The sequence below is a fragment of the Microchirus variegatus genome (assembly GCF_963457635.1).
Source record: "Microchirus variegatus genome assembly, chromosome: 1".
Taxonomy (NCBI): domain Eukaryota; kingdom Metazoa; phylum Chordata; class Actinopteri; order Pleuronectiformes; family Soleidae; genus Microchirus; species Microchirus variegatus.
The window spans coordinates 12,068,510-12,087,462 of NC_139802.1; the positions used below are offsets into that span (position 1 = coordinate 12,068,510).

Sequence of the window (18,953 nt, forward strand, 5' to 3'; positions counted from 1 at the left end):
TCACGCTGAACGAGAAACAGAGAGTAAGAGAGAGAAAGACAGGGAGAGAGAGAAAGAGAGAAAGAGAGAAAGAGGGGGGGGGGAACGGGTATGAAGTTAAGCGAAGAGTCCGGAGCCAAACTGGTTCGTCATGCCTGACATGCCAATGATGGAATCCACATAGACCGCCCATAGCTTCCTCTGCCCCCTCCTCTCTCTTCTTCTCTCCAGACCCAGCTGAGCACTTCCTCTCTCTTTCTTCTGTGTGTGTGTGTGCGTGTATGTGAGAGAGTGTGTGAGTGTGTTAGGTAAACACACTGTGGACGACAACAGGCCTGTTCCCTCTGTTTTCCCATTTCACGTGGATCCGACACTTCCTCTACGTTGAACTCCAACATGAAGACAGTGACCTTATGTAAGATGATAGCAGGGAGTCAACCCAACATAACGCACTGACAGTGATGATCAGATCTTGTGCAGTGCAATATAAAAAAAGTCTGCCAAAAACACTGTTTTCTATGTGAGCACTGAACACCACCAAAATTATTTTCTTAGGCTGTGTATAAAGGATTTTAAAAGGGGACATATTATGCAAAATTAAAATTATAATAATTAAAATCCTTATATTTGGGACTCTGGAGGCCCTATCAATCGTCAAAGTGTGAAAAAAGATGACCCAGTCAAGTACAATTGGGACGTCACAATGCGATAAATTCCTGGATGAATTGTTGTCTTGTGGAGCTCTGCTTTGTCCGTAAAAAGTGAGAGTGCAGGCGAGGGCAACGGTGTCCGAAAAAACCCGGAAGTCCGCGAAAAGTACTATTCTTGGCTCCACAGTGCAGCACAGAGTCCTACACAAACTTCCAGTGTCAGAGGATACATGTTATATATGACAACAATGTGCCTGCTCGAGCCTGCAAATGATCACTTTTCCAAATGCTAACTGCTGTTAGCTTACAGTAGCCTCTATGGCTGATGTCATTTCCTGTCCCTTCGTTCTGAACAGGGCTGTTCTGGCAGGGTGATTGAACTGCTGTGGTGCTTCATCCTTATGGTATTTTGACCAAAACACAGTGGAGTACTGGTTATTGCTGTAATGATACTGCAGGCCTGTCTGAGCACTTTCATCTACCAAGTATGAGAACATGGTTAACAAGAGCTAAGTGAGGAAGGCTGCGTCAAGGTGTTGAAATGTTACTAACCCTGTAATGGTTAACCACACGGAAACACAGCAGCCACAGGTGAAGAGTTCAAAGCCATGCTATGGTCACAAAAACATGGTCATTTGTTGGTTTTCAGTAAAGTACTGTTATTAGGAATAACACAATGGATGTTTGAGTGTGACAATGAAGTACACACAGAGGCAAATGATGGGAATAAGCAAGGGGCATGGACATGACAGGACATGAGGCCTTAAATATCAGATATGTAAACATGTAACGTCCTTTCAGGAGCTCTTCCATAACACAGAGAAAACACACACAAGAATTGGATTGAATACACTGTACTATTCAGACTGAACCCATTGCAAAATTACTACTTACCAACTACAACGACAGGCTGAGGTGAGTTTCTTAATGCACACAGAGTAAACCCAGTTTCTGCCACAAATTACTTGAAATGAATATGAACCAAGCTCAACACAAAGGTTGTGTACGCCGGCTCAGATAAGCAGCACTCAGCAGTTTGGTTTCTACTTTGTCTGCCCACTTACATAACTTTGCCTCTGTCTCCTCTCTGTCTGCCTGCCTGTTTGTTCCTGATCAGTATCCTCCCCTGCCAAGCATCCCATAATTTCACAGCAACTCAACTCTTTAAAACACCGTTGGCTGGTAACCACGGGTGAATTAAACTTACGCCCAGGAACTGCCCAACGGCTATGAGCTGCTCCATTCACCTCTTTGTGTTCATTAATCCCTAGCTCACACACAAACACACATGCTCTCCCTCACTGAGGAAACATTCATCTGGAGAGTTAAAACAGGAGAAGACAATGACAGATAGTGGAGGATGAGAGACTGGACAACAGCTCATACAGGTAGTGCTCCGATCATACCAGCAGATGGCAGCACTGACCTCCACTTTCTCAACTTTCCTGCCCCTGGATTACTGTTTTGTGAAAGACTTTCTCACACAATGTCTTTGCCACATTTGATTTTACAAAATACAACTATGACGCAAATGACTGTTGCACCAACATGACACTTAACCGTCTCCTTATATTAAGAGTTTGTGCGGCTGATAACACAAGAGTGAAATCTAGAATTTAAACTTCTGTGTTTTAAAACACAGACACCATCAAAGAAAAAGCATCGCAGATCAATAATACTTTCATAAAATAAATAGACAACAAAGATTGAAGTCAAACAAGTTGATGCAATGTTATTTCTCTCCTGGGTACTTATTTAGCAATAAATACATTCAAAATTACAGCAACACAACAATCAGATGGTCATAAAATTTGAAAGCAGGGTATAAGCTCCGACTCAGCTTTGCAGGACTATTCTAAATGAATGCACTGTACAGTACCATCTTCCGTTTACTTTGTCCACCACCTGCTTACGTAAGCATTGCTATAGTGGCATACATTAAAACGCAGCCATTAATGCACTGAGCCAGCGAACATTAGGACTTAGAAGCCCATCGAACATCCAGCAACTGTTTCTACCGAAGAAGTGTCATAGCCTAAAATAACCGAGAAACAAACAAGCCTCACCATTCTGAAATGATTTGTGGTAAGTACGTAGCATAGACTGTGTATAAAAATGGACCTGGCAGTCCAGAAAGTTCTCTAATTTGACCAGCAACGTTGGCAGATTCTCAAATCTTAAATTGAGAGCAGGCACCTACAAATAGCTTGTGTCAACTCTTAAGTACCATAATTTATCATCTATTTTCCTCTAAAAAAAGGAAATAATTTACAAAATTGACACCATTTTCTCCTGGACAAAAACCTCAAACTAACAATTGAGACCAATAACTAATCAGCATTATAAATCAAGTTGTTTAATTACAGTAAGCGGCAGCCAAAGAATAAGAAGGCAGTAATATAACATTACACATGCCAACTACCATAAAACACCAAGGACAAACAAATACATTGAATATCTAGTAGACGTTATGATTAAAAATAAGCATCAATACTCAATCATCTTTCATTTGACAATACATCAAAGGCATCTGGGACATATTTAGCCACAGCTCTGACCACTGGAGACCGACCACTGCTCCACAGAAGAGGCGAATGAGTGGAGAGAAAAACAGGAGGGGACACGAGGGGGAAAGAGAGTTGACAGACACCAGGGAGCTCTTCTGTCTTTCCACGACTGTCTTAGACAAAGAGCTGCAGTCCACATAGAGCTGCTCTACTGACAGGATGTGACACAAGACAGAGGGTCACAGAGAGGGAGAGTTTCTCATAGTTTCACATGGCTCAGACACAAACAACGATACTCTTAGCTTAGTCGAAAACATTACAAAATACACATTACTTGGTGTTGCTGTTGAAAATGTATTATTGTTTACACTCTGTAGTTGATCACTGCTATAGTGGTGGAGCTAAAAAAAAATTGACAGTTGATTTATATTTATTCTGTGAGTGCTGATTCAACACAAATGTACATAAGATATGCATGCACAACATTACCAGTAATGGTCTCTGCATCTCTGCAGGTGGCTGTGAACTCCTGGAGTGTCGACGAACTGACATACTCCTCCACCTCACCTCCCAATCCCAGCCCTGAGTTGTGCAGCTGAGATACGTGTATGTGGTCCAAAGACTGTTCAGGGGACGGGGCAGTGGAGCAGGAACAGGTGTAGGGAGGTGGAGTCTTGGGGTCCAGCTTGGCACGGAGTGGTTACTGATGTAAGGCAGGACCAGCCATGAACAAACTTTGGACTTGCCAAAGCAAGGATGGGGGCGATACTAGCGTCTCTTGTGGTGCATCACTGGACTGAAGTGGACCAGACTGCTCAGCGTCTCACCGGTACAAGACAAGAGGGAGCAAGTGCAGAACCAGAACAATGCAGTTTTTCAAAGCATACCTATGGGAACAAAACCAAAATAAAACGCAGTTAAACAACCATTTTCTATCAATGACTTTAAATGACACGCATCTAGTACAATCTGAACATGATTCATGGTGTATGGTATACAAATTAGTTTATAAACCAAACTCAACATAACACAGAACAAAAAAAGAACAACACGTTCAAGGTCAAACGTATAACATTTAAAACAGAAATGGAAATCGAGTCATTTATTTGTAGTGGCTTCAAGTACATATGGACAAACCAGCCAGGATGTGCGTTTTGCACTTTGATGCATCAGCTTATTAAACCACCAAGATAAGTCATCCTATGTGAATTGTCATAATCTGCAGTCTCACCAACAGATGTCACTAATTCCCACACATTAAACCTTCAAAAGCAGGGGAGTTTTTAATAGGGATTTAAAAATGGCAACAGTTTAATGTCAGCAATAACATCTTAAATCAATCCTAAAAATCATCAAATAATCAGTGTGGGGTTTAGTTAAGGGCAACTCTTTTGCTGGATGAGCCATTGTTGTAGCAAACACATTTCGGCAATTGCTCCAGCTTGTCGTGCAACTGCCCGCTTTGAAACTTGCAAAGTTCAAGGGCAGAGGTTCAGGTGCAGAGCGGGTGTGAAATAAACTTCATTCTCCCTTTACAAATCAGTGCGAACCCATCAAAATGGATTTCAAAGCTGTTACTTTAAGGTAAATAATATAACATGCACAGTGTTGGCTTAAACTACAACTTCTTTACAGGTCATGAACAGGTCGTGAACAAAACAACTGGTTAATAAATCACAGCTGTTAAGTAGCTTGGCTGAGGAGGACAACACAGTGCAACACAGTCATATCTCTCTGCAGCTGACTGCCAGCACAGCACTGAGGGGGAACTTGCCCAAGTGTCTATTAATAGTCAGTCCTTCCAAATACACACACATTTCAATACGAGCTGCTTCACCTAAACTCACACTCTGTCGTCGTCAAATAATACAGCTGAGGTTTGGTTGTGCCACACCTTCAGTTCCTATACTGTCTTTATACTTTATTTATCCCTCATCTTTTTCTTTTTGTCTCCATCTTTCCCATCTTCTGGCGTATTGAGTCAGCTCCTAATGCCTTCTGGGAAGCAAAATGTGGGTCAAGCAGTTTCCATTATTTAGGAGAACATTCAAACACCCAGACACTGTTGCTAATGCCATCAAACATTACACTTATTGCAAAAAATGTGACAGGCTGTAATAATGTTTGTTCTGTACGAGGACACAAGTGTTTTTCCGACGACTGGGGGGGGATTTGTAATCTGATCTGAGTGCAACGTAAAAAAGTTTTTATTCCTAAACAAAAATTTAAATAGGTTACACCAAAAAGAAACCTTTTAAAAGAGAATTACATCAGTGCCAGTACATCTGAATAATGACATCATTATAATTACAGTCATGCTGACCAAACAGTTTTGTGTTTCCAAAACTAGTGTGAGGATCTAGCATGTTTTGCCACAACACCCACACCCTGTACTGTAGTGAGACTTAACAGTGACTGGACTGGGTGTTGAGGCGAGTACAGAGGAAGTGGAAGATTAAGCCAGAGCTCAAGAACACAATAGAAACGTTTTTCTCTTAGGGTTAGTTGTTCCCCCATAAAAAGACCACAAACAGTGATTCTATCATAGTTAGATAGAACAAACCTGGATTACGTGTTTCCAGGGATGTAGGTCATGGCCCAAGAAAGAGATGATTCAACTTTTGTGTTTTCTCTAGTTGTCATCATACTGTAAATACAGTCAAACAACGCTGGCCGTCTCTCATGGATAATTCCTCAGGGTGTTTTTGTAAATCAATCTCTCTTGACCAGTGGTAGTCTTTTTTTTTTTTAAAAAGGGGAAGCTCATTTTAGTCTAGTTAAAACGAACGTGGAGCAAAAAATACACAACGACTTGCTATTCGTCTACAGACTTTCCTCGCAAAATCCACACAGGACTGAGGCAGAAAAGGCTCTGCTGTTCACGTATGTTTCTGCAACACTGTCAATCAAAAACTGGTTCTGCCTTTAAAACAGTTCCTCCAATCATCGAGCATAAGCACAGCTTCTACACCCACCAATCTTCCATCCACTTTTTCGTGGAAGCTGAGCTTCGCCGGAAGTGAAGTTTTTGCTATATTTGTCCAATAACCGTCAAGCTCACTGCAGTGAAACCCAGCCCCATAGAGAACAGTTGAAGCTGAGTTTCAAGTGGTTTTTATGCAGGGGCTGCTATGGCAATACGAAAATCATGTAAAACGATCCGTCATCCAAAATAAACTGAGAAAACTAGTGACATGGTCTAGCTCACGTTTAGTATTGAAATGTAAATACAACACACAAATACTACAAGTACGTATTTGATGATATCTCCCTTGCCGTCTTGCTGCAATCACCACTGCCCATGACTGACTCCAAACTTCAACAATGTGGACATTGCAACACAGACCACAAAGAATCTTTCAAGACCGTGAAGGAGCTGCACCACCTACTAAATCCTACCAATGAAACACTTTTACTACTGCAACAGAGCAGAGGAACTACATTGATGTCGCTTTTTGTCACGATTATGGTGCTTTGTTGGATTTTGATTTTACAGTATTATGACTAAGACCAGACCACGACTTGTGTCATGGCCAACAGACAATGATCTGTGGTTCACCACACGTGACCACCAAGGTGGGAAAGAAATGCAGACACAGACACATGTGGATGAGTAATTTCGATCACACATACATTATGCATGCACCATCATTTCTAGATTTTGTAACAGCTGAAAGGGACTATGAATACACACACATAGCAAACAATTTGAATCAAGTTTGAAAGCCTGTCTGTCAATTTATCAGTCAATGAATGCCTCTGCACTACTTTTTAGCAGCTGAGTGCTGAGTTTTTTGTTGTTGTTTTACTGGAGGGAATTTCCTGAATTTATCGACCCCTTTGACTGGGAGTAGTGCCCACTTCCAATGATGTGTCTTTTGGTGTATCCTTATTAATGAACGGCAGACGGACACGCTGATGGATGGACAGTTTCTGGTGGTGGGTCTGTGCATCAGATGACCTTCCCACTCGGTGCGACTGACTGGCCACACGCTACAACACGGGAAATACTGTACACATCATAAACAACTTCCTGTGAATGTTCTTTGCTGTGAAGCAAAGAATGTCAGGATGTTACGAAAAATGTATGCAAAGACATAGAAACAATGCTTCGGTCTGGCATGGGAGGTCAACATGGTTAAGTAGACCAACATATTAATTTAAAATTGTCTTCAATAAAATCACAAGTTATTTAGTTAAGGGGACATGGAGAATATACCCCGGTGCCAATGAAACTGCAATGTCAACAATAATCCTGGTTATAAAAACAGCTTCATTACAGAGGAGGCATGTTTCTAACTATAAAAGATTAGAAGATCCAGAACAGATCCAGTTTGTTATGTATTAATGTGGGGTTGTGAATGAAAATGTATGTATTGTATATCCAAGGCTGCAGCTCCAGTTTCCTGTCCACCACTTTACGATCAATGGATTCAATCAATATTTCAATAGCGTCCGTCTGTGCAGAGAGATCCAATCAAAAGCAGGACAAACAGTAGTATGGGTGATATAATCTTGAAAGCAATTCAACGGATTAGTTTTATATTTGAGTTGAATAAAATAAATCAGATCCTCCCATATAAATTAAAAAGAAAATGAAAGATGTTGGATTGAGGGAAATATTCATAAAAAAAATTATTTTTCCAGAGATTAAGTTGGTTTTTGCTCATTTGCAATATTATGCACCACTGTCACTTGGATGGCTTCATACATTCATGAGACTGTATACTCACTCGGTCATTAACATTCAGCAGTAACACAAACTGCATTCAACAGTACATTCACTCTTCCTTTTACTTTCATGGACGTACACACACACAGTTCCAGATCAACTGTCGAAATGGCGAAAAAAAGGGAAAACAAAGACGAATGAAGGAGGCTACTTTAAATGTGTAGCCTATTTAGGAATTGTCACAATTTGAAACTTGGATTTCCTTTACTTCCTGACAGAAGTGAAAATCATGCATATGTATTCTTCTGTTTTTTATAGTTTATAGCCATTATAAAAGGGGTAATTTTTTTGGTGATCACAGAGCTATAAAACCAAATGCAACAACACTGATTTGTGATTCAGTGAGGTTCATCTCTACAAAAATAATTCCACATTTCCATTTCACCATTATTCAACCTTCAACATCTCATGTGTACATGACCCGAATTGATCAAATTGAAAAAAGCAGCTTTCAGCCACTTGCTGAATTAATGTGCAACACAAGAGACAATTTTAGACAACAAAACCGCATTTACCACAGTTCATTCACTATGACAGGGAGGCCTATTTTATCTGGGTGATGGGGTGAAAAACACACAATTAAACGCGTGTGTGTGTGTGTGTGTGTGTGTGTGTGTGTGTGTGTGTGTGTGTGTGTGTGTGTGTACTTAAGAGTGAGAAAGAGGTCACATACGAACAAACATCAAACCCCCACAGCCCATCTGTCAGTCCCTCTATGTGTCAGAACAAACAGAAGATAGAGTAAATCTAAAGGTGGAGCTCCAGGTTGTGTGAACACAGTAGTGTGTTAACATCAGTGTGGTGCACTGTGACAGCTGTAACAGTACGCAGGCTGACCACAGATCATGTGCTATTAGTTGGCAAACCCAATTGTAACCTTATTTAGCTTTAAAGGACTGACGGATCCCTGACACCTCAACATGTAGAGATGGAAACAATGATGCTTTAAAATGCATGTCTAACATGGTCATATTTATACAGCACACATCGTACGTTTAAATAGTGACTATGGTTGCTATGGAGATGAAAACATTTGGCAAAAACATCTGAATCATCAAACCTCACTTATAAAGGTAATGATCGATGATTCCGTGAAATGTTTCTAGATTCTTCTGGTAATATTATACATACATATGACATGCGTAAAAGTCAGCATTGTTGACTGGTATGATGTGACTGAAAGTTGGTCTTGCATATTACCAAGCTGTCAATGAGTTTAAAGCTCACATAGAGTGGTCCTGTTGCACATATATGTTAGTTATGGAGGTCTACTTACATACATTAACTTGTTTTAATGGTCAAAAACCTCCTAGTTGCTGTAAACGAGCCGATAGAAATCTCTCTTTTCTGACGCTGTCCTCAGCCGCGATATTTCAAGACATAAATCTCACACCCAGAAGACAGACTGTGTTGTGATTGGCCAGCCAGCGTAGAGCCTTCCCAACTGTCTTGTGATTGGCCAATACCCGGAAGTGACATATTCAGCACACCCACTCCCAGAAGCGCAGCTCCCCCCTCTGGAACGGTGGATGCACTGCTACTCATTATCAAAACATTGTTTTAACAGTGTTTAAAAATAGCTTCTTCACGACTCCCCGCCGCAGTCCCTTTTATGACTTTGACCCACCTCCACAATGGACTTTATTCTTCTTCTGCGGTTCAACGTACACAACCGGATGTGCCTGGACTAGTGCCTGGAGCAGGAGGATCTGCTGTTCAGGAGAACTGCTGTTTACGAAACCGGACCGGGTTTTTTCAGAGATCTCGCTGAACCCGAGATTACAATAAAACACAGCGTTCTTAGCAATGGCTGAACTGTTTGTTTCAAAACTTCAGGGCTTCCTAAACGAGGTAATGACGCAGATATACACTAAAAACAGCGTTAACTGGAACTTCCGGTCTAGGTCCGCTTTAACTCAACATGTGTATGTAATGCTCCAGCTTTTCTTGAATAAACTTTGCATAATATGATACCTGTATAGTCATTATAGCATTGCTAAATCAACATGTCTGAAAGGTGGCCTCAGACTTTTGCACAACCTCCACCACCAGTTCAACTGCTGTTTAATGCAAATATCCAATCCACCAATGATTTGGCAGCAAGTCAGTGCATTTAGGCATTGGGACAGATTAAGCACGAGAAGCTGACGTTCAAATCGAGTAACAGAATGGGGAAGAAAGGTGATCTGAGTGTTTCTAAACAAGGCATGATTGTTGCTGCCTGATTCGAGGATTTATGAAACTGCTGTTGTCACGCACAAATATCAGAACGACAGTAAATAATGCAAAAAAAAGTAAATATCCAGTAAGCTGCAGTTCTCTGGAAGGAAATGCAGACTGATTTGAGATGATATTGTCAAAACATGTATAAGACCATCTCTGAAAACAAAACACGCCCAACCTTGAAGCAGATGGACTACAACAGTCGAAGACCACACCAGGTGCCACTCCTGACTCTGCACTGTGTACAAATGACACCTGATAGGTGTATATAGGCTTCACGGTACAATGCACAAAGATTAGTTAATACAGTTGGACAATATAGCGTCAAATTAATCAAAAGGGAAACACAGGACTTAGTCCCTGGAACATTGTTTTGTAGTATAAAAGATTATTGGCTGAGAAAAGAAAACTAAGATCTAAATTAGAAACTGTGGGACTAAATATAAGCTTATGCAACATGGAGGAAAAAAAACAGACTCTGCCCACAGTGAGAGGTAGCTGTGATCATATGTCAGGCTGATTATGGAGGACTGGGGGACTTTCAGTCAGTTTTAATGAGTGGAAGCTGATTTACAACAGTGATAGGATTATGTCTCCTAACTCAGTCTGAAACCAATCTTATTAAAAAAGGTGCAAAGTGAAACAGTGAGTCTGAGTCAACACCGGAAAACTGGACAGTGAACAAATCGGACTATGAGCGACAAAAGCAGCAGCAGCCACATGGTGAGCTAAACCCTCACAAGATGACTGCAATGCAATAAAGTTAAAGAAACAGTTTTACTCTAAGAAGTCAGAAAAATAAACGTCCCAGTGATCAACTTATACAGAGTTAGACTGAGTAGAACGTTGAAGAGTTGTCAAACTACGAGTCACTTTGCACCTGCTCCACCATCATCGTTCACCACATAACCAATGACATTCTAAACCAATTCAAATCACAAACTCTTAGAGGATTTCTCACCGTGTCAGCAGACGGTAAAACAGACTGAAGTCCCGGAGACTCGGATAATAAAATAGTCCCGTTTTCTCACTCCGCTGCACTGAAGACGTCAAATGACCCGAAACACCGCTGCTGATAGGACCACCGGATGTGGAGTTGTGATCTTATCAGTGTGCTCTGAGGGGACAAACAGGGCCAGTGGAAAACACGCAAACACGTCGATTATCTGATTCAATTAAAACTGAGTCAGAGTCTCTTCGTTTAAACTTTACCGGCGACTCTCTCCGCTTCTCTCTGTGTGAAGACACTGAAACACGCCTCATGGAAACAAAGCGGCTGGAAGAGCCGAATCAAAGTAAAAAAAAAATACAACGGTACATCCGGTGAGAGTCGTTTCAAAATAAAGGCTCTTCTTACTGTCGCGTTAAGTGTATACTAGTTTTTTAATTTTTGTTTTGTTGTTTGCAATTTGTTTACATGTGTTATTCAGCAGTCAATAAAGGGTTATTTAAAAAAATATAAATGCCTTGCCTACATTTTATTTACAAAGTGCTTTAAATGGTGCTCAAAGGAACGTAATAATAATAAGTATTAATACAATTTGTAATTTGTTACCAGTCTTACATCCACTGTTGCAGATATTCTACTGATTGGACAGGTAACAACAGTGTTGCTGCTCAGCCCTAAGGAGTTAAATTAACATTTCCTATGTAAATGTGATATTCTCTTCATTAAAAACAATTCATATTCTTGATTAAAAAATTGGAAATAAATGCTCTCACTGAGGCATTTAACTTGTCATCAGTCATTAAAAGATTTAATTTCCTTTTTTTTCCCATCCATACAATTCAAGAAAAACTTTTTTTTAATGAATATAATTCTTGCTTTTATTTTGTAGAGTAAAATGCTCTCAAAGGAAACGGTACAGTTAGACTAAGTTAAATTTACATGTCAGGAAGTTTGTCATTTGAACTCCTTTGTATTGAGTGGCTTTGCCCTGTCCCTCAGTCATTGTTTCTCCATGAAAAGATATGCAATCCTTACCTTACTTCAATATATGCTGTTAATGTATATACAGGTATTATTCTATAACTGAAAAAAAACAAAGAAACAAACTTTTATACAATAACAATTCTGAAGTGCTGATGGTAAATTATGGCTTTGATTAGTGAGCAGGTTTAAGAGATCCAAAGGAACCATTAGTGACTTAACCCCTAACCCTGCTCCATTAATTGAATGGAGCAAAACACAACTGAATAAACTCTCCTGCACATCATAATTATAATAATACCTTTTATTTGATTATAATAATACATTTTATTTATATAGCACTATGCTCAAAGAAGCATTACATACTGTATATTAAGGGTTAGGGCTAGGGTTAGTTAGGGTTTTGATGAGAGTTTTGAATGTAAGGTCGTCAGTGCCAGTGTCATGGGTGTGTTTGCATGATGATTGCAGATCTAGCGTATAGGAGGATACTTTTCTAGAGTCTGTAGGGGCCCTAAGCAAAAATTCCCAGGGGACCCTTCCTTCCAACCAGTGTTCATCACCATTATGTTCTAAATAATCTGACACCAACGGAAAATGTATGAGTTCAAAATATTATTTTTTTCAAATGAATGAAATAACATAGAAAAACCTTGTAATTAAAAAGTATGTGAAAATATAAATGTAAAGAACAATAAAATACTGTAAATAGCTTTTAAAAAACTGTATAAACTTAGTAAAAAACAAATACATTACACTGTAAAGAACCCACATTATAAAACAATATAAATATATGGAACAATAAAATACTGTAAATAACTGAAAAAAAACAGATGCATTACACTGTAAATAATCCTCTTCATTTTCCAACTTGCAGAACAATAACTTCACAGAGGTTAAAGTGAGGTGTGGCCCCTTTAGGGAGGTTTCCTACTGAGATGTCATTGCAAATCGCAAATCGCAAATCGTTTTTTTAAGGGGGACGGGGAGATGGCTGATCACTGCACATTTCAGTAAAAACAGCCCTCAGGCTCCGAGTGTCGGGGGCCACAAGCAGTTGCCTGCCTTGCCCCTGCTTCCACATTGAAGTGTCCTTGAAAACACCGTCTTCACCATGCTGACGTTAACTCTGTGGCGCGTGGGCACAGGTTGACGTACATGTCTTCCATCTTGGCTGCTGGGGCCAAAATTGTACACCACATCCATGTTGTTGTTTTTTCTATCAGGGTAAACAGGGTGTTAATGGACTTACCCACAAGGCAGTGGGTCAGGGCTTGTCCACAGGGTGGTTGTCTCAGGGGCCACCGCTGCCCCAAGGTCACCTGCAGTTTAGCCTGTAAAATACCCAGTCTAAGGGTACTGATAATCTCAGTGGCTTTTAAAAGGGTTCTGAAACAAGAGCATAACTGTCAGGGCCTGGAGACTACAGAGAGCCTCTGCCCTGACAAGACAGTTTGACACCTTCTGTCCCTAAAGATGACCTTGGTTGGATTTGGTTGCATCTCTTTATATCAGCTGTGATAGCTCAGCACTGAGGTCCAGGCGGATGACACGTATTCATGTGTAAGACTGGAAAACAGAAACATTCATTAAACTTTTCTTCAATGTTAATAATCACTATTCTTTGAGCAGTTGAATTGCCCTGAGGACAAATAAAGTTATTTGGATTTAATTACATATAACATAAAAGCCTTATAGTCTAGCACTGTTGCAGTGTTGACAGTATACTTGTAGCGAGGCAAATTTAGTAAATTATGCTTGTAGTCATTATGAGTCATTTTACAGTCAAATTTAGTCGCATGTCTGTTAACAAAATTCAAACAGCTAGTTCAAAACAAGGCTAAATCATCACATTCCAAAAATGAACTCGCAGCAGAACTTAGACCATAAGAGGCATTTCGCCAGGATCGTCACCTGCTTCAACATAGTTTCAAACGCAGCCTACAACAATAAAAAAAAGACGTACCCTTGATCACATTGTGCAGTCACAGGAAAGCAGACAATTTAGTTTAGGAAAGTAAAGTTTGTGATATTATACTTTCCAATGTTTTCAGTAGGAACAGTGTTTTTCAGACTGGACTGTAACAAAGAGTTTGTCACCACCACATGGCAGACTCATGTATTGCATTTTTCTCATGTAATAATTTATTTTTATAATGTTATTCCCAGTGAGCGATTATGTACATACGTTTGTTGCCTTGATTTTTTTTAAACGCATGTATTGTAGAAAATAACCTTGACGCCAATAAGATACTATTGTTGTTAAATTATTAAACAAAAACAAAATGTTTTCTTCTGACACAGAACTTTTTCCTTTTTTTTAAACACCCCAATAGAGTGTCAGCTTTACCTCATGAGTCTTCTCATTGATGAATCCATTAATTCCAGCCTTATACCAGATAGGAACACAAACAAATCATTCTTCTTTATATCCATTTTTTTTAATTTCATATAAAATGAAATGGCATACATTTTTTTTACAGAAGATTTGATAGCATAGGTAAGGCAGGTCAAGGCAGTGAGGTTTGGCTGGCGTGAGACACTTTCCCCATGACACTCCTTTTCTTTCTGCCATAATTAAACCTCATCGACCACTTAGGGTACAGCTGCTGGTGGACACGCTGGAGTCTGTCTGCCTCCTTGAAGTAATGGAGTCTTTGCTCCTCAGACAGATGTGTCCATCTCTTGCCAAGCTCCGAGTTCACGTGTGCACTGTTCCGGACATTTAGCTCTGCGATGACCTTTGATCTTTGCTCCTGCCTAAAGATCATGAATGCGTTTGGTGGCTTCTTTATGTAAGACTGCTTTCTTTTATCTCGTTGTCCAGAACAGAAACATGATTTCTGGTACGTCGGGGTCATCAAAGGAGCAGCAGGAAAGAAGGCAGTGCAGGCCTCCGGTGGAAGTGCATAAACCACCTCTCCATTCACTATTCCTACAGGGACTAGGTTCTTCTGAATGTAACGAGGTAACATAGAAGGCACATTGCTGTTCGCTCCCTGGTTGTTTTGACAGAGGTCGTTAGGAGAAAAGGCCTGAGGATCCAATGCAGGGACAGCGGGTGGAGGAGAAGGCAGATGCTGAGGGTGACACAGTCTCTGCTCTTCAGAGACAGGTAATGGGTCAACTGTCTCTCCATTAACTGTCTCTCCCAGCAACACTGGTCCATAGGAATCACACAGCCCATCACTGACGACTAGCTTCTTTGCTGTTTCTGCCACCAGTGCCTCCACCTTCAACAGGAGAGGGTCTGGTCTGTTGGAGTAACACTCCACAGCACGGACAGGTAGAGGATCGTCCATCTCTGCCAGCAGATCGTCCACAATCTCCTGAAGAGGGTCTGGTATGTGGGGGACACTGCCCTCTTCATCAACAAGAAGCTGGTAGATTGTCTCTTCCAGTAGTTCCTTCACATTTACCAGTTTACTGTCTGGTGTGTTGGACTCACACCCCACAGCAAAGACATTTACAGGTTCTTCTGTCACTGTCAGTAGAGCATCCATCATCACTTGGAGAGGGTCGGGCCCTTGTGCTATGGCTTCCTCCAACTGTTCTAGTTCTGTAAATAAATCCATGTTTGACTCTGGGCCGCTGTATTTCTTAAGATGCTGATTTCTACTGCTTTTAATGCTCCTCGGTTGTCAGTTTGTGTGCAGACTGAAGTCATTAGTGCTAACTGTTTCTTACAGTCTCCCAACTTTCAATTTAATGTGCCTTTATTGACTTTAATGTGCGCACATCCCTCATTGGCTGAACATGGTAAAGACGTCATCACTTAATAGCTCACAGACAACAAAGCTAAGCTATGATCTTAACTGCCGATAAAAGCCGACGACACGCATTGGAAAACCTCACTTTTTGAGTTGTAAATGGAGTAAAACGATTTGCACAGGATAAATACACTAATTTGGAGTCAACTTTCTATCACTAATAGGTCGCATTAGTCATATTAGCAGTCACTAGCATGCTAATGTGGAGAGACACTTGATACTTCCGCCAAAACGCTCTCCCACAGAAGTCACTTTGATCTGTTTTACGACACTTTTCATTCGATACGTATTTTTAAACCCGATTTAAAGTATCTTTGAACTCGGTGAAAGATTTTGTACGTTTTAACAATCGGAGAAACACATACAGCCTCCCCTCACCTCCGAACTCTGAGAATTACCTTTGACTCATGGACATGATCATTCCGGAGTTGAAAAAAGAAAAATCCAGGATGCGGATAACACACCAGGAAACCATATGCTGAACTCTGTACAAACCACCGTCACAAGTATAAAATTAAATTAAACAAAATCAGCTTTTTATGATGACAAGGGCCCATCACAGATCCCTGACGCTAGCCATTACCCTTACCCTAACTCCTAATCCCAAACCAAGCCTTAACCCCTAACCCTTACCCTAACTCCTAACCCCAACCAGAACCCCAAGGGCCGACTAGCGTCAATAAGTGTTTACATCAACTTGAGTTCAAGGATAATAGTTTGCTTTCTATTTAAACAAGAAATCTCTATTGCATCTTAATTTGCCATCCTATGTCGTCTACCCTGAAGTAACAGAATGGAGTGATTTACTGTTCTAGCCTTTCCAGTTACACATATATTCCACAGGGAGGCAGTGTGTGTCAAAGAACAGAACTGACAGCTGGTGTAAACACAGATCTCTGCCAACTCTAACCCTGGTAAAGAAAGCAAACCAGCCTCCAAAGATGAAGATATAAAATGCAATCAGTGCTGTGTTGGCAACAGAGCGAAGCCCAGAAGAACTTTCTGAGTGACTTCTCCCATAGACCACCACACACAAAGTGCATCACCACTCTCCACTTGACCCAAATGCAATGGTGCCATGGAGATGCTCTGTGTCTAGTTTAATGTCAGAAACAGGTTGTAGGAGTATTTGTACACTACAACGACAATAAACCCATTATGTCATAAAGACGAAACCCTGCATCATACATCTGAACAAACCTCAATCAGCAACCAGCAGCAGCTCAAGTGGTGGTCACTTCACAGATGAAATATGCAATTGAGAAGTTTTATTCTTATCTATGTTTTCTTCATAATGAACCAGCTTTTAATTCCAGAGGTTACAGAGATGACACAGAGACGCCTCAGATGATGGAAAGCGTATGACTGTGCTGTCTGAATAATGCAGAGAGACGGAGATGAAAGTGGAGACAGGGCACAGATGGATACACAGAGCTGGTTGGTTGTGAGATGGTTTCTGATACTCAGCCAGACTAACAGGTTTGTGTGGTCCAAGAGGGGAAATGAGAACATTCTGCAGAGTTGAGTCAGCCAGGACATACAAGTAAGGAGCTGGACGATGAATGAGATATTGAAGGAGGAAGCTTCTTTTCCTGGCTTGTCTCGGTTACTGGTCAGTCCCTTAATTGTTGTTATCAGCTGTGGAGGAAGGTAATCAGACATAACAAGTGGATCCTATGAGTGGACATTGTGGGGAAAAAATGAACCAAACAAATCTATTTGTCCAGGGGTCTCTTTCTCTACTAGACTTGAATACAGGTGCATGTTTAAATCTATGCTATGCTATGGGAAGGACAACAAACATGATAAATTTAACCTGTTATTTTTTTGCCATAATAATCAAAAAATGACAATGGAAACATCTGTGAGTAATAGGTGCCTGATTGCAGGCCTTAAAGCAGGAGTTTGTTTTGAAACCAGAAGACAGACATCCATTTTTATTTTGAGTTAAAGTATGTTGGTCTTTCCTTTGTTGCCCCTTTGCTATGATGGGTATTATCATGTCAACTTTTGATCTCCTATAGAACAACAGTGCCAAGTGCACACATTAAAGTAGAATTCACCCCACAGTGAATGTTATTTATTGTATTCTGTCTGAAGTCAGACATATAATGTCCTTTTTTTTTTTTGCCTGTGGACGTCTACTTGATCAATTCTCCGCACGCAAACCTGCTGTGGGGTTTAAAGTGCTGCCATTAGAGGTTTTCTAATTCACTGTAAACATTCAAAATGAAACATATTCTCTGGTCAGCAGGAAGTAATAAATCTATGACAGCGAGTGCGTGAGATACAGTGTTCCTTTGAGTGACAGTAATGATTCAGTGCAAGTCGTGTACACATGGCAGTATCTGGGCTACCAGGACTGAGAGTCAATACAGAATATTGTTGAGCAACATAACATTTGTGAATCTGTATCCAAGCACTCATGGATTTGTTTGGTCAGATGAGATTTCCAAAAAAAAAAAAAACGACACACCTTTTACCTAACATTCTACGGACAAGAATCAAGGCCAGATTAAACTGTCGACTCTATACAAGCATTTATGGGATGTGGGTTTTCATTTAGCTGAAGGACATGTGGTTGTAGATGAAGTCTATGCAATTTCTAGGTTATAACCCTGGCAATTTTAACATTTTGAAGATGCACGTCTCTCTCAAAACTGATAAAGTCTCCCCGCTTTGCAGTTTCAATAAAAGGCTATGTGTATGCTAATCTTCTCACAGCTTGACTGAATGTTTATCTAGAGACTTCGAGTACTTTAGGTCTGACTGACTGAGAACCGCAAAGTAAAAAACTGGAAAGTGTGAAATTTCAGAGAAGTTGGTTTGTACCACATTTCTAATCAGTCCATTTTGAAATAACATGCAAATATCTCCACATGGGTTTCCTTTTGGTATATTTCGCTCTGGTTTCTTCATACATTTCTTATGTTTTAAATAAATAAAAGAACATAAGTGATGTCCCGTGTGAATCAGACCTAGAGGAAACTGCTCATTTATATTTATATACTGCATGGACATGCATTTTTAAATGTTTTTATATCTGTACATATGGTGCACAAAAGATCCCTCTTGAGAAAAGGTGTTGGTTTCTTCAGCTTCTATGATGAAAATCTGTGACATTGATTCAGTTTGGTCTCAAATTTCGGAAACATCTTCGCT

At 40.4% G+C, this 18,953-nt stretch overlaps 1 protein-coding gene across 1 annotated transcript in view; it reads right to left on the reverse strand.

Moving 5' to 3' along the window:
* The window catches only part of trak1a (trafficking protein, kinesin binding 1a), a 30,350-nt gene extending 26,660 nt beyond the window's left edge, over positions 1-3,690 (reverse strand). Inside the window, exon 1 of the mRNA XM_083887003.1 lies at positions 3,626-3,690. The gene's annotated coding sequence lies outside the window, so the exon portion shown is untranslated. The remainder of the gene's footprint in view (positions 1-3,625) is intronic.
* Positions 3,691-18,953: the final 15,263 nt, after the last annotated feature.